We start from the raw sequence: 15,197 nt of genomic DNA, 5'->3' as shown, positions 1-15,197 counted from the left end.
AAGTCTAATTGGCATCTTATGTTATTTTCTACTCTATGGGCGTATCGAACCTCGGTGAAAATTTCCACTGGATTTACTCATTTCCAATTAGTTTATGGAGTAGAGTTAGTTCTTCCTATCCAGTGTGAAATTTATTCCCTTGAACTAGTTGTCAAATTACTCCCTGACACTTTAGCTTAGGAAGAATTCATCCTACAACTCTCCCATCTAGATGAACAATTCCTTCTCTCCCTGATCAATAACAAAACTCATAAGAAACACGTTAAGGCCCAAAATGATAAATCTATTTGACCTCGTGTCTTTTTCGAAGCAGATATCATTTTGGTTTATGACCAAGACCATGATAAGTTGGGGTTAGGTAAACTTGAACCCATGTGGCATGATCCCTATATTGTTAAATGTGTTCTTAAGAAAGGGCCTATGAGTTAGTATATTGTGATGGGAATCTTCTGTCAGGTCCATGTAATGGGATCTACTTGAAACATTACTATGATTAGTTTCTTTGCATGGTTGCTTATACATACTCTACATAGGTGTGTGTATGATAAGTTTCTTTGTTTGTCTTTTTCTCCATGGTTTTTGTATGCGATTCGAGTGTCTGGTCTCTGATGAACAAATGTCAACACCCCCGCTTCCCTATAGAGGCTTTGCAGATGGTGCAAGTCATTACACTCAGAATGTTACTTCTACTACCTGGGTCATCTTTTCACCCACTGATGAGCTTGTGAGTTCTGGGGGTATTTTTATTTCCCTGATTACCAAAAATGTGGATGAATATAGTGATGTCATTGAGCTCTTGACCGAGGCCAATCACATTGATATATATCACTTAGTTGTTCAAATTGACTCTCAGCTCGTAGTGTTGTAGCTCAACCGTCTCTATTCTGTACAAAACTCTACTATCCTACGCTATTTTTGAGGGTACATCTCTTGGAACGTTTGTTTGATTACATTTCTTATATTCATATTCCTTGAGACCAAAACACATTGGTTTATTTGTTAGCTAATTATGTGTTAGACTAGAATTTGTCACATCAATAATATTAACCATGCACGTGATAAAGCAAAAATTCAATGTATATAAACATCATTTAAACATAAACACACAGAGGCGTTCATTTTATGATATATCAAAAAGTTTGGGTACATAGTTCAAAATATGGACATTAGAGGCCCTAACATCTCTCCATACATATATAAATCTATCACAAAACCCCACCCTACACTAATTCCTCTCCTCATTGATTTTCATGATAACATAAAACTACATTCAAAATGTGATTAAGGAGGCCCCAACGACGAGCTGAAGTGACTCCAACCATGTGCCTCTGCCAGTATCAAGGTGTATCTACAATACTCCTCGGAGGAACCCCCTAATGTCAACCCCTTGACATTACAAGTGAATTCCCGCAACTCATCGTCCTTGTCCTCTATCTCTGATGCATGTGCTGGTGGTACATGTCTCCTAAGTGGATAATAGCCTGTATGGTGTGTGGGTGCCACATTTGCATATAATATTTATCACATATTACTAACTTTGTACCCATTCCCAAAAAATTATGCATACCAAAAATCTATTTTTTTTTTTTTATAAAACTCTATAACTATTTTTTTTTAACCTTTTTTGTTAAAGTCCATTCCAGGGGGCAAGACCATATCCGGATCTCCAAGGAAGTTTATGCATCGTATGGGTAGTCATCCACCACCAATGATGCAACTCTCAACTACTTCTAGTATGTATATGGGAACCAATGGCTATTATGCACACCCTCTTCCCTCATTATAAGACTACATCACCTCACCCTCTAAGGTTCAGTTGGTGGAGTATATACCACATAATCCAATGACATGGGTCTCATGAGTGGGATCTTCTAAAAAAAAATTGACTAGTAGACTCCTAGAGCCAAACATTTTGATCTTCCCTCTCTTCATCTTGGTCACTTGTTACCTAACGTTAACCAACATGCCTTCACAACAGTTGAACAAGGTAAGTTTCATACAACTTAGAGCCAACTCCAGATGTGGTTTGGTTACACTATGAGGTGTTGTTATACCTAATACCTGAGTCGCATTGTATTCTAGGGTTTGGAGTGTGATGTCGGCAAGGTCTTCAATAATGATTCTATCCTTACCCCTCTGAGCCCTTCCTCTACAATGTTGTTGAATATATATTTTCACTGTTTCTCCACTTGTATTTCATACCCCTACCAACACAACTGGAGCACCCTGCCTTGATAAACTAGTGAGGAAATATATGTCCTCCAACTTTATGGAAAATGTCTTCGACCCCATTATAACATTTTGGGTGTCTACATCCCACCACAAAATTATTTACGAAAGTGGAAAGGGTTGGTCAAAATTATATATGAAAGTGGAAAGGGTTGGTTCTTCATACTGGGGATCATATAAAAATTGCGCAATCCACAATTCCTTAGTGCATCCAACGTTGGTTGATGGGCCATGGCCTGCATCTCATTGAACGCATGGTATCTCTCTCTCTCCATTCAACCGTGGTTTCTCTTGCATTTAAAAAGAAAATATTATAATACACGAACACAATTAAAAATATGATTTCTCACTGTAAAAATCAAGTTTTTGGCAAAGAAAGAGAAAAATCCCTAAATTTAAACCTAACCACATCCTTATAACTAACAATTTTCTCCACTGGAGATGACCCTGAAAACAAACTTGATCACCCTGACAACAGACTTGATAAGAATGATTACGAGGGAATTCACACACATATTGGTCGATTTGTTTGTGATGTTAGGGTCTCTGTGAGCAAAACCTCGATCTTTGGGACAACATCGCACCAATTAAATTGCCCACACTTTAACCTTTGGTTCCACACCGAGGATGGCCCACTCACACATAAATATATTTTGAATAATATTTCCAATTTAAACCTTTCTTCCATTATAGCAGGCCTATGCTATCTTTCACCAAAACATTAGACTTTTCAAAAAAAAAATTACATACAAGAATCCCATTACCTTTTATATATTTTTTCTTCTTCTCTTGTTTTTTTTCTTTCTCTCTCTCTCTATATAGATTGCATATACGATTTTTAAATTTTTTCTTTTTCTAAAACAAAAGGAAACTGACTACAACACTCATTATGTTGTTCTTCGATGTCGTTGCACTTTACATTTCTATTGCCATTTTCATTTTTTTTGTTTTACAATATATATGTGAATACTATACAATATACAAAAGCTTTTGTTTGTAGTCTTTGATTTATATATATATATATATATATATATATATATATATATATATATATATATTTTGTATTATATACATTACATATATGATATTGTATTATATATGATATCTTATATTATATTATACATATTTCACTTATGTATATTTTATACATATATAATATTATACATATTTTATATTACATATTATATATATTCAAGATATTAATTTGTACATTTTTTATTTACACTTTTTTAAAAGGGGAAAGTATTATAAAGATGTAACGTGGAGATCAATTCAAACCAATGTCCTAAAAACCTCAAAGGAGGAAGTCGTCAAAGCAAGGTGCCAAAATGACAAAATAGTCAGACCTCAAAATAGTCTGTGGGATGCGTCGAGATCCATTCATTAGAAGATTGTCTAAAGAAGCACACCGAAAAATAGATCATTCGAAGCCAAACAAGTTTTATACAATCAAGACTGATATGCGAAAATCAAGTAAGATTAAGCAATTAAAGTGACAATCATGAAATATATGGCTAAACATGATCAAATCCTCCAGGAACTAGTAGCACAAAATCCAGTCAATGAAGATAGGAGAATCCATTAACGACCCAAGTGATAATAAAAAGGGTATTTTTCCAAATATTTTCAATGGTGCCCCTTTATTTTGACCAAAATTTAGGGGAGTTGTTGGTAAGCCAGCAAATGGTGACATACTGGGGCGAAGCAGTTATCTCTGACAACATAATCTAAAGGTTTACAAACACAAGGAGTAAGAGATAAGGATCTTCATGCATTGGTTATTTCTAAATACCACGATTTCTATTTATTGATTGATCTTTAAAAGTTATCAAAATCAATAAAAATGGTCCCAATATTATCCAAAGAGCTTTGAAGAATAAGAAACAAATTTATTGATAATAAAGTACACTTTGCTAGGAACCAATTTTAAGAATTACAAGGCAATGAATTGAATAACTAGTATATAATGACGACCCCAATACCACAGGTATGGCCTTTGCTACCAACAGGCATTGATAGCCTTGACATGGATACCTTTTAACCCTAAATAGATGTTCGTGTCCCATTGCACTAGTTAGAGATTCACAGTTAAGCATCCTACCTATTTGCTATTGGGGAAGTAGACTTAGAAGCCTCCTAAAGGTGCAAGATGACATGTAGATTCTGAAATATTTACATGTTAATTTATTTGAAAATTGATTTGGAATCCCATATTTCACAGATGAAGCGACTGTTGCCAGTAGGCATCTATGGCCTCGGTAAGGACGTCTCTCACATTCGTTTTACCTTAGCGCTTTTATCCCAGGGAGACAAAATAGAGAGGAACTAGAACCATGAATCATTATCGCTAATCTCAATTGAGATTGTCTATTAAATGGGGGAGCAAATTTAAAATGTCCTTAAGAGACAGGATGGCATAAAGGGCCAAATGTTTACTAGGGTCATTGACTTCCCTTGGTTTCTTAACCATAGAGTCCTTTACAAGTGGACTTAATTTTATGATTTTTGAAAAGATATTGTCTTCGGATAATAATTTAAAATTTCTACTTGATTATTCAATTGATAAAAATCAAATATATATTGCATCATGGCAACATATTCTAGTGGAACAAGAATTGCCTTAAAGAGAGTTTCCTTAACACCAAACTATAGATTTCTTTCGAGAGACATAAAAATAGGCCTAATAATGAAACCAAATGTAAACATTTATATTCAAAACCACTCAAACTTCAAGAAAAGAAGAGTAAAAAACAAAATCAAACTAAGCCTTAAACAATCTGACATCTTAATATGAACCAAAAGGATGAACTAAATCAATCGTTTAAAAGTTTTTTATATAGATAGGTCTGTTGAAAAGTGTAACTAGGTTCGATCTTCATAATGACATGTAATTATGATCTTTGTAAAGGATGAAAAGAAGTAAATAAGATTATTATTGTAATGCCTTGTTTCATGGGTTTCATGAGTAAGAGGTTTTATTTTAGATGGCTCCCATTGAGAGCCTTAGGATTTGCCAAAGTTTCAATGTCATGTATGAAGAACCCTAACTCGGGAATATGTCAAATGCATTCTAGTCTATAGGGCTATAAAATAACCCTCCAAAGACAAGCACAGTTCTCCTCTTCGTGTCGGCTACAAGAAGGAGTAACAAACTCATGTTGGCTCAAAATTAAGAGACATATCCCTTTGATAAGGTCATGTCGGCTTATATATATGGGAAGACCACTATATATAGGCATGAAAGGTACCATATTTCCACAGTTCAGAATTCATATTCCTTTGAGATTTTCGGATGGACAAAATAATGATAAGTTCAAACATCCAGCACAGTCAACAAGCAGTTTGGATCTCTAGTTTTGGTGTATACTTATATTCAAGAATATTCAGATGTCATTACAGTAAAAGAAATTCAGATCCCTCTGAAGTTGGGTAACCAAGCAGAGTGACAAGAAGGCTATAGTGATGTGAAGTACAGTTTGGTATCATGACATATTACAGTGAGTCGATGGAACCTCAGTTTAAGGTCTCAGTGTTACCTTAAAGGAAGAATATCAATACTATCTCAAGGGAAATAGGTTGATGCCATTATAGAAGAAAGATGACAACAAAGAGGTCTCACAGAAAGGAGATCTCGATATGAAGACAGTGAGAAGATCTTGGCGGTGAAAAATGTCTTGATGCTAAGAAGATCGAAGAGGAAGAGGAGTGTTGGCTTGAGGGTGCTTGGACCCAGGTTCGGAGTTAGCTGCGCTAACCAACAAAACCCTACACTACCGGCCCTTTTGGCAACAACCTCTGTAGCGTAGGATGCAGTCTAACCCGAGGCAGTGTTGGGGGATGCTAGAACCAGGTTTTTGCATCTAGAGGACTATGTGATGTGTTTATGCCAACTTATGGCTTTATCTTGACCTTCACAAACCGTAACCCTTAAAACATGGAATTTATAGGAATTAACAGTTAGTAGATTTATGTCCTTCGCCGATTGTGCTAAACATGCATAACATCATATAAATAAACAAATATATGTCTTCACGAATCTATTAAGTACTTTTCCTGATTAAATGCATTAAAAAAATCTACATTAAATTCAAAGATAAAACAATAATATGCAGATGGACATATAGTTCTTCAAAATAAGCCTTTTATTATGCTTAGATCTTCAAATACTTCTTTCAACCCTGCACACATAGTTGCAGGGGCCCGTGCACTCAGCTGTGGACTTACCAAGGTCTCCGTGCACACAGCTGCAGGAGCCTTCCCCTTCACCCAAGTACAAAATATACAAAATTAGACCCAAATCATGCACTATTCTTACTTAGCTTTTTTATGACTCTTCTATGACTTCCTTTTATATTCTTTTTCATTACAATACCATTGTCCGCGAACCATGGGAGGATCTCAAAACAAGTTGAATCTAACAAACTAAGGGGCTTTGAACTTCCTAAATCCCCTTTGGCTTCAATCGACCTATTCTACTCACGTTCTACTCCTAAAAATGCAGAGACTTTACAATATTTACGAAAATTTAACAAAATTTGACCCAAGGGACCCTGTGGTGAAGTAAAATTATAAGTGTGACACGAACGAATTCCTCTAGCCCAATAATGGGTCTAGCCACAACAGATACATTCTATGGAAGATTTCATTAGGTTACAATAAATCAAGAGGGCCTACCTCTTGGTCTCTTATCCTGCTCGATGATGCCCTTGCTTGCTCGCTCCAACAATCTCTCGATTCCTTCTTCAATCTCCTGAAACAAGTAAAAAACAACAACATACAAACATAATAATAGACAAATTGCAATTCAACCTACTTAACAAGTCAAGAAACATTGATACAGGGATATGTAATATTACAAAACATGTAGGAAATCAATTGATAGTTGCATATATTAATATCAAAGAGAGATTACAACCATTAGTCTTGACGTTGCAGTATTCCTTTGACAAGACCAGGTTCCCACACACTTCTACTAGCATTCCACGATGGCTTCAAAAAATAATAGTTTTAAAGCTCTTCCCTTTACGCTTCACTCCAAACCAAAACACACTTCTCCCTCACACAACTAGTAATAGCTTGCTTGTCTGCCCCAAAATAACATCAACACTTTGCAACTATAACACTCACACTCAGCCAAAACTATCAATTGTGACTAGTTTGTACTTGGGAAGAAGGGAGATTTATATAGGAAATATGGATGGGGGATGGATCCTCTTCTCATGGGAGAAAGACTTATCCCTTGAGGTAGTTCCATCATTATAGGGGAAAGGAGACCAAACTATCATCCTTGACCCCATCCGGCCAAACCATTTACTAGACTACCGTTACGGAGCTTCTAGAGCTGGAAGCTTTGGCTCTAATTTAAAAAAATTTACATAACAGGACCAGCGTGACTGAAACACAGCTCAGTGGCTCTGGTTAGTGCGAGGAGTAGTGATAATATCTGCACATCGGTGCAGGGGTGACAAAGGCCATTAGCGTCGGTCTTGTAAACTGGGCAAAACAAAGGTTTTAGGGGAAATAGTGCAAAAGGGAATTGATCTGCTCATGAAGAGGGACATAATGGGAGTTTCTTCATGAAGGCAAAGAATGCAAGGTTCAATGTAGAGGTCCTCTAGGATCACGGAATGGGGAGTATAGGGACAGTGACAAAATGTTGTGTAACAGATGTGCCCTAAAGCATGAAGTTCGAGCTAGAGTGAGGGATGAAATGGTTTATAAATCAGTGCGGGAAACCAGTCTGCCATTGGAAAACCTGTAAGCAAGTACAGATACATATACATAGATTGAGATCTCTGTCAAATGATACATGAATCGTGGCATGGACGCAACCATCCAAAGAATGATCATGTAAATGGATCCAGGTATGAGCGTAGCCATCCGTCAAAGAGGATCATAATGAAACCAAGGTATGGCCGCAACCATCCAATAATGAGAAGGATCACATATGATAACTCATGGTCTGGTTGTAGCCAGCCATCTGAAACAGACATGAATATCAACATAATCATGTCACATCACCTCGCAGCCTGGACTTTTTGTGATCTGAATCCAGGGTCTTGCGCTCCAACACAACCTAATCAAAGTAAAAATCCTAGCATGCAAATAGATGTGTTGATGTCGAACACACTAGAAAGTTGCTTGATTACCAGTCAATGATGTAAACTATTAACAAGCGTGAGGGAAACCACCAATAATGAAAATGGTCCACAAGGTACTATCAGCAGAATTCATGGAATGTGAATATAGGAACTGAAGTCGAATACTCGTGAAATCACTCGATTGAAAGCCAATGATGTGAACTTGTTGTCAAGTGCAAAGAACTTGCCATTAGGGCATGCAAGCTCCAAGGTACTGGAAGGGAGTCTCTTGGTTAGATTCCTGGATAATGAGTTGAAGTCAACAGAAAGAGACCATGTCAAAGGAGGGCCATAATGAATCCCACATCATCGACGCGAGACGAGAGGATGAAAAATGATTTTGGATGATACCGAGAATTAGAGGTAAGTGTAACTACAGAAGGACAATTCTTGAATATATCAGTGACACAACTGAAAGTTTAACAACTTTTGGATTGATGGGATCGGTGGTCATGATGACGTGGCAAAGATCAAATGGAAGGCAAAAATGAACGGCCCAAACCTAGGAAGGTCAACGATACAGAGGAGGATGTCCCAAACGACACGAAACAAAGAGTGTCATGTTCAAGAGTGAGCTGTCGAAACGACTGATAGATTTCCAAATTTCCCCCCCACCATTTCTGGCAAGTACCCCAATTATTTTTTAATCGCAAGCTTGAAGGGGATATCATATGCTTGCACTGTAAGTTCATCCTTATGATGAATCTAAACCTAGTTGGTTTAACGAGCCCTAGGAAGGAGAAGCTCATGTTCGTCATGGTGACGAATCCGATGTCATTTAATAGTTTAACGAGTGTGAAAAAGGTGTAACTCAGTATATTTTTCATGTTTAGAGAGTTTGAAAAAGACACGTAAAAGAGAACTCCACATGGTCCCTTTTCATACGTTTGTGTCTCTCGAGCTCGAAAAGGTAGAAAACAATACTTGAGAGAACTGCTTGACCATTTCAGTCAAGGAGTGCCTTTTTCGTAAATAGTGCCTCCCAGCCTAAAAAAGGGGTAAACTTATACTGGGCACATGACATTTCACATCCGTTAACGAGTTCGAAATGACAAGGTCTCGGCCATCTTTTCGCTTTTAAAGGGTCAGAAAAGAGATGAAAGTGGACCCCCATTTTTATTCTCTTTAACGAGTCAAAAAGGGAAAAAATAATCAGAAATATTTTCATATGAGTTTAACAAGTTGAGAAAAGAGCTGAAACGTTACTCATCGTCATCGTTGAACATCCATCACCTATTGCTGCATAAGTAAGGCAAAGTGTATTATCGAGTCCTTGAGGCAAAATAGGTCAAAAATATTTACAAAATCTGATATATTCATGAAAAAATGAATAAAAAGGGGAAAAGTAAATATATTTTTACAATTTACCATTTTACCTTTGATGTGAAGACTTTTTACCCACTTTTGCCCTAATTGTTCTAGAGCAGATTGTAGGAGATCCGGGAGGTCAATCAATGAGTCATCAGTTCCAGGTAATAGTCAAAGCGTTGAGCTCCATTTTCATGCTATTTATTTATGCTTTTAGTCATTTTTTGGATTTCAGGGAGGTTTTTGAAATTCTTTTTCGCCCTCTGTCGGCGTGATTTCCAAGCACGGAATCACACAGGCCGAGGGTGATTTGCAAAGCCATCCATGCCAATCAATGCAACTATTTTTAAAACAGGCACGCCGATGTCGTGGATAGGGCGTGCCAATGTCGTGGATAGGGAAAAACCCTATGTTCTAAAAAACTGACCATTTAATCTTGAATTTTATGTGCCAAGGATGATTATTGACTCAAATTAATGGCTTTTGCAGGAGAGAATCACCAAAAATGGTGGATTGGAAGGAAAGGGAACATGAAGATGTTGAAACCTAGGCAATGAATGATCCAAATGGTCTAGAGGCTTTAAGGGCTTGCAGGCTCCTCAAATTCTTCCTTACACAAGGGATGTGGGCCCAGCCCGAGTTGCTTCGATACTTGATAAGCCTTTGGGACATTAATCGGGATATTTCTATCATTGGGGACTAGGAGCTGGAGTTGACAACTTTAGATATCTACTTCATCACTGTACTGTCTCACAGAGATGAGCTAGTGAACTTGTATGGGTCACGTCCAATCGGGGCAAGCATATCTTCCCTGCTTTCCGAACACTGCCCTAAGGCCCTGAAACCCAAGAGTGGGAAGATAGAGATTTCCATTGTGTGGGATTTGACACTAAGGGTGCTTCTGTTGACTATCAACAGAGTGGCGTGTTCCCAGGTGGAACATGAGATTAACAAGTCAAAGTTCCTTTATGCTATTGACTGCACAACTCCTACGATCTTCAATTGGGCAGAGGCCATGAAGATGAACATCAAGCACTAGTTGTCCAAGGCCAAGGCGGGGAATCTGAAGAAATTTGGATTCGGATCTGTACTTGTGACCTTCTTCCTGAAACAAGTGCCACTGTTATAGTATCAGTTGACTGAGATAGATCCTCCTATGCCACACGATCCACGGATGGCCCACTAGAGTCGTTTGATGCCCAGGATCACTGCGGGTCAGCACATGTCATACCAACATGCATTCTTCTCATGGCTATGACAACAGAAGATCATCGTGGAGGATTGGCCATACAATGGCACTGATTTTCATGGAGATCCAGATATGCCCTTACCAGATGGAGAGGACTTCGATGACAAAGGAAAAAAATCAAATTTTTAATTTTGAGATTTTTTAATTTTTTTTGGTATATGCATGCGTATAACATTTCACTTGTTTATTCAGATGTTGGACCAGAGCGACCATCTGGGATGTCCCTGATAGTAGGCGCATCCCCCACCCTATTGATGATGTCGTCCCTTATGAAGAAGGGAGTGACAACGAGCAGGAGATCACGAGGAACCTTGAGGGTTAACTTATGGTATCTCAAAGTATGCCCGAATAGGAGACATGCCCCGTCGGTACTAGAGGCACACGGTGGGAGTCTTAGATCGGATCCACTGACTGTTGAGTCATGTTGCACGTGATGTCTTGTGCTATCATGACCACCATGTTGATTAGTTCCTAGGTCTAACACTTACATATTTTTGAGGCCTGCGTGCCACGGATGTATGAGGCCTGTGAGCCGCTAATGTTATTGTAGACACACATATTATTTTTTGGGGTTCTGATGTATCAAACATTCTCACCATATATATATATATATGTTGTATTTTCCTGTCTATTATGGTACAAATGGTTTGTCTTATCTTTTACATGTTTCGTAAATGTCTATCCAACACGTAATTAGCTAATGCATCTATCAATGTATTCATGTGTCTAGGAATATGATGATATGTAATATAATCAAAATATCTTTCCAATAGATGGATACAGAGATACATTCATAATATTTGAGGGTTCCTAACGGAATATTGCCCGTTGAGTTGAAGGACGACAAGCTGTGAATCCAGGTTGACAACTAATTCATTGATGTTGAGAGCAATGGCTTCTGCCAACAGTTTGATGACCGCACTGTATTCAACAATGTTGTTGGTTGTATGACCTAGGCAGATACCTTGAAGGTCAATCAACTCACTGTTAGGGTCATAGATATCCCATGCCATGGATGATAGGTTCCGGGTACTATGGCAAGCACCATCGGCGAAACCAACGTGAGGAGTCGCAGACATCTGCAAAGCAAGAAAAGCATAGTAAACAGGAAAGTTGTTTGAAAACTATCACACAAAACCATGCTGTACAAAAATGAATCACACACTAATGTACATAAGTAACCATGCAAGATGACCTAAGCACAATAATTTTAGAAGTGGGAGTCCATGTTGGGACTCGGGTAATCAATCAACACAGAAGGACACCAGAGTTTTACCATTGTCATAATGAGTAAGCATCGAATTGGATAAATAATGGAGCAGAACTCATATAAGGCGCTCCCATGCCCCTTGGGTGAGGGAGGGTTACGAGTCAGATGGAAACCCCATTGAAATAATGGGAAATCGGTGAAATCTATGGGAGGGAGAAAAATCCTGTATCCATGAAGGGATAAAGGTTCCCTTAGTTGAAATATCTTGATCATGTCAGGATAAACTGAGACATAAATAAGCAACGAAGAAGAGAACTCTTCGAAAAGGGTAGACATGACCACCGGGCGAGGCAGGAATGATGAGTATCAATCCAAGGTGGTTCCTGGAGAGACATGATTTCCATGATACCTTCATCAGCAAGGAAGGTCTCAGTTAAGGGATTAGACGATTCCAAAGTGCCAAGCCAGGGGGATTGAGAGTACATATCGAGATAGGTCTTTGACATATGAGAATCATAGGAAGCAGAGTTTGAAGCCGAAATAATTTCCACATAATTGACTTCGGTGGGACTAAGCGGCATAACCTCGCCCCAAGTGTCAACATGATCTAGTGCAGGTATGACCCAGGGATCAGATTTGACCAATATCATGTTGACAAAGGCAACATGAGGAGGTGGGAGTTGAAAAATTCCCATTAAGGTAGAATATTTGAAGAGACCATCCCCCACACTCTCATAGGGAGCACCAAAGCGCTTAACATATAGAACATTTCCATTTGAAGAGGAAGAGGCGAAGAAAGACAACTGATCGACAGTGAAAATTTTCCCTTGATGGGGAAAACAAATCACGTGTAACAAGGAGGCCACATCATGCATGGCATGAGTCCAATTTCGGTTGAGTAGAAGATTATAATTGAGTTTGGCGTCAAGAATTTCTACTTCAACTTGCACTGTCTTGCCTTCCAGGGTGATGGCAAGGTTAGGTAAGACACCGAAGGGTCACGAATCACGCCCATTGAAAGCTTCCAAAGTGTTCGGAGACTGGTTCAGTGTAGGGGAACCAATAGCCTTCCAACATGCAATTGACATGATGCAGGTGGAAGCACCTTCATCGATGATAGTGCGGTGGATGGTCTTCTCATTAATGACTACCTGAATAAGAAAGGCAATCTGATGAGGGAGTCATGGAACATGGTTCTCCAGATCGAAACATATCAAATTAGAATTGGTGGGATTGATGCCCCCGATAGCTGACAACAAAGATTTCCGCTGCGATGGGCAGCTTTGGAGTACCTCGAGAGCCAACATGGCTGACGGCGCCTGAGCCAAGTCCTCAACAATATTGTAGTGCTAAGCGGCTTGGGCGTTGGGATTATACGAGGATTTCTGCAGCACACCTCGAGAGGGTGGCCACGTAGCGGAATCAGGGTTAGGGCGCTCAATTTGTAGAGGGCCAGAACTCGAGGTAGAAGAAGAAGGTGCAGCTTATTTTTCTTTCCCAACTGTTGAAGCTGGAGTTTGATAATCTTTCGATCAGGTAGCCACATTAATAGGTGTGCTCATCATGAACACTTGAGATGCAGAGGAAGCAAATCGGAGTTGGTCTACCATTTGGGTCTGCTAAGACGGAAATGGATCTTTAAGGACAACAGGGGTCCCTTTGAGCAAGCGACTAACTTTGGATCATCGAGGAAAATCCTTGGTGTTGTGATACTCATAGCAAATGAGGTAGGGATACTTAGGTTTCCATTGCGAAGATTCGCTAGTAGATGATTTGGGAGGACCCTGTTTTGGGGCATCGACTTTAGCTTTGCCTTTGCCTTTCTTTTTTCCTTTCGAGGATTTGTCCACTGCGGTAGACTGGATAGCATGGACCTCTGAGGTTTTACCAGGTCTAGGTGGATTTTGAGATGAACTGGTAGGAGTAGCATTCGAGACCGACTTTTGTTTGGAAGAAGTTTTAGCGGGGGTTTGGGATACTGAACCAATAACTCCATCAACGGGAGGAACAATAGGTGATTTTGATGCTGTGGATCAAATGATGGTCACAGAGCATTAGGTAACAACTAGTATAAAGTGCCAAACTAGGAGTAAACCATATCCAAGTACTAGGCACGAGTGATGGCTTGCTCTTCAGTGACACATCCACCCATAGCTATATTGCGAGTAATTGGGGCTACGAGCGATTTGGTAAACCATTTAGTGAGAAACTGATCAACTATTTCGAATTAGATCAGGTGACTTCTATGTATTTATTCATGGATGTGATCAGAGATGTGTGTCGTAGTATCTTGATTAAGCGATGTGAGCAAATAGGTGCCAATTTCATAGCGAACTGGCAACTGAAAATGCGTGAGGAAAGCCATGGCTAAGAAATTAATGTCATGGTAAGTACTTCAAGATAACTTGATGTACCATTTCGCTGCAACACCCATGAGGGTTCGTTTGAAAAGACGAAGACGAATGGAATCGTCCACGTACGAGTTTGACAAGCACCAGAGGCGATATGTCATCACATGGGCCTGAGGATCTTCTTTAGCTTTTCCATCGAATTTTGGGCAATCACTTGGTATCTTGGACTGCATCAGAGGCCCGTATGATAAATGAAGAATCAAATCATTCATAAGGCGCGATACATCTGATAACTCGAGTGTAGTCAAGAAAGGTAATTGAGTGTTGAAAGGCATGGGAGGCCGATAAGCGGGCCAAAATGGAGGAACCCATCCCTGCTAGTAAGGATTTTGACCCCAGAGTGGGGGATTTTGGCCATATGGCATCTGAGGCTACCCCCATTGTGGGTTACCTTAACCATAGGGAGGATTTTGACCCTGAATACCTTGAAACTATCTAGGCATAGGTTGATGATAGGAAACGTAGGGGTTAAAAGGTTGTTGAGCCTGTTGACCTTGGACATATGGATATGGGACCTATTGTCTTGGAACATAGGGCTCATGAATCTATTGTCTATGAATAAGAGGATTCTGGACCTGCTACCCTTGGGCATAAGGTTGATACACTTGTTGCCCTTGGACGTAGGGGTTTTGTACTTGGTGCCCTCAACA

The sequence above is a fragment of the Pinus tabuliformis genome, chromosome 4_1 (genome assembly GCF_031772625.1).
Source record: "Pinus tabuliformis cultivar Carrire ecotype Pingquan chromosome 4_1, CPIR1, whole genome shotgun sequence".
Lineage (NCBI taxonomy): Eukaryota > Viridiplantae > Streptophyta > Pinopsida > Pinales > Pinaceae > Pinus > Pinus tabuliformis.
Note: the sequence above shows the minus strand (reverse complement) of the source record.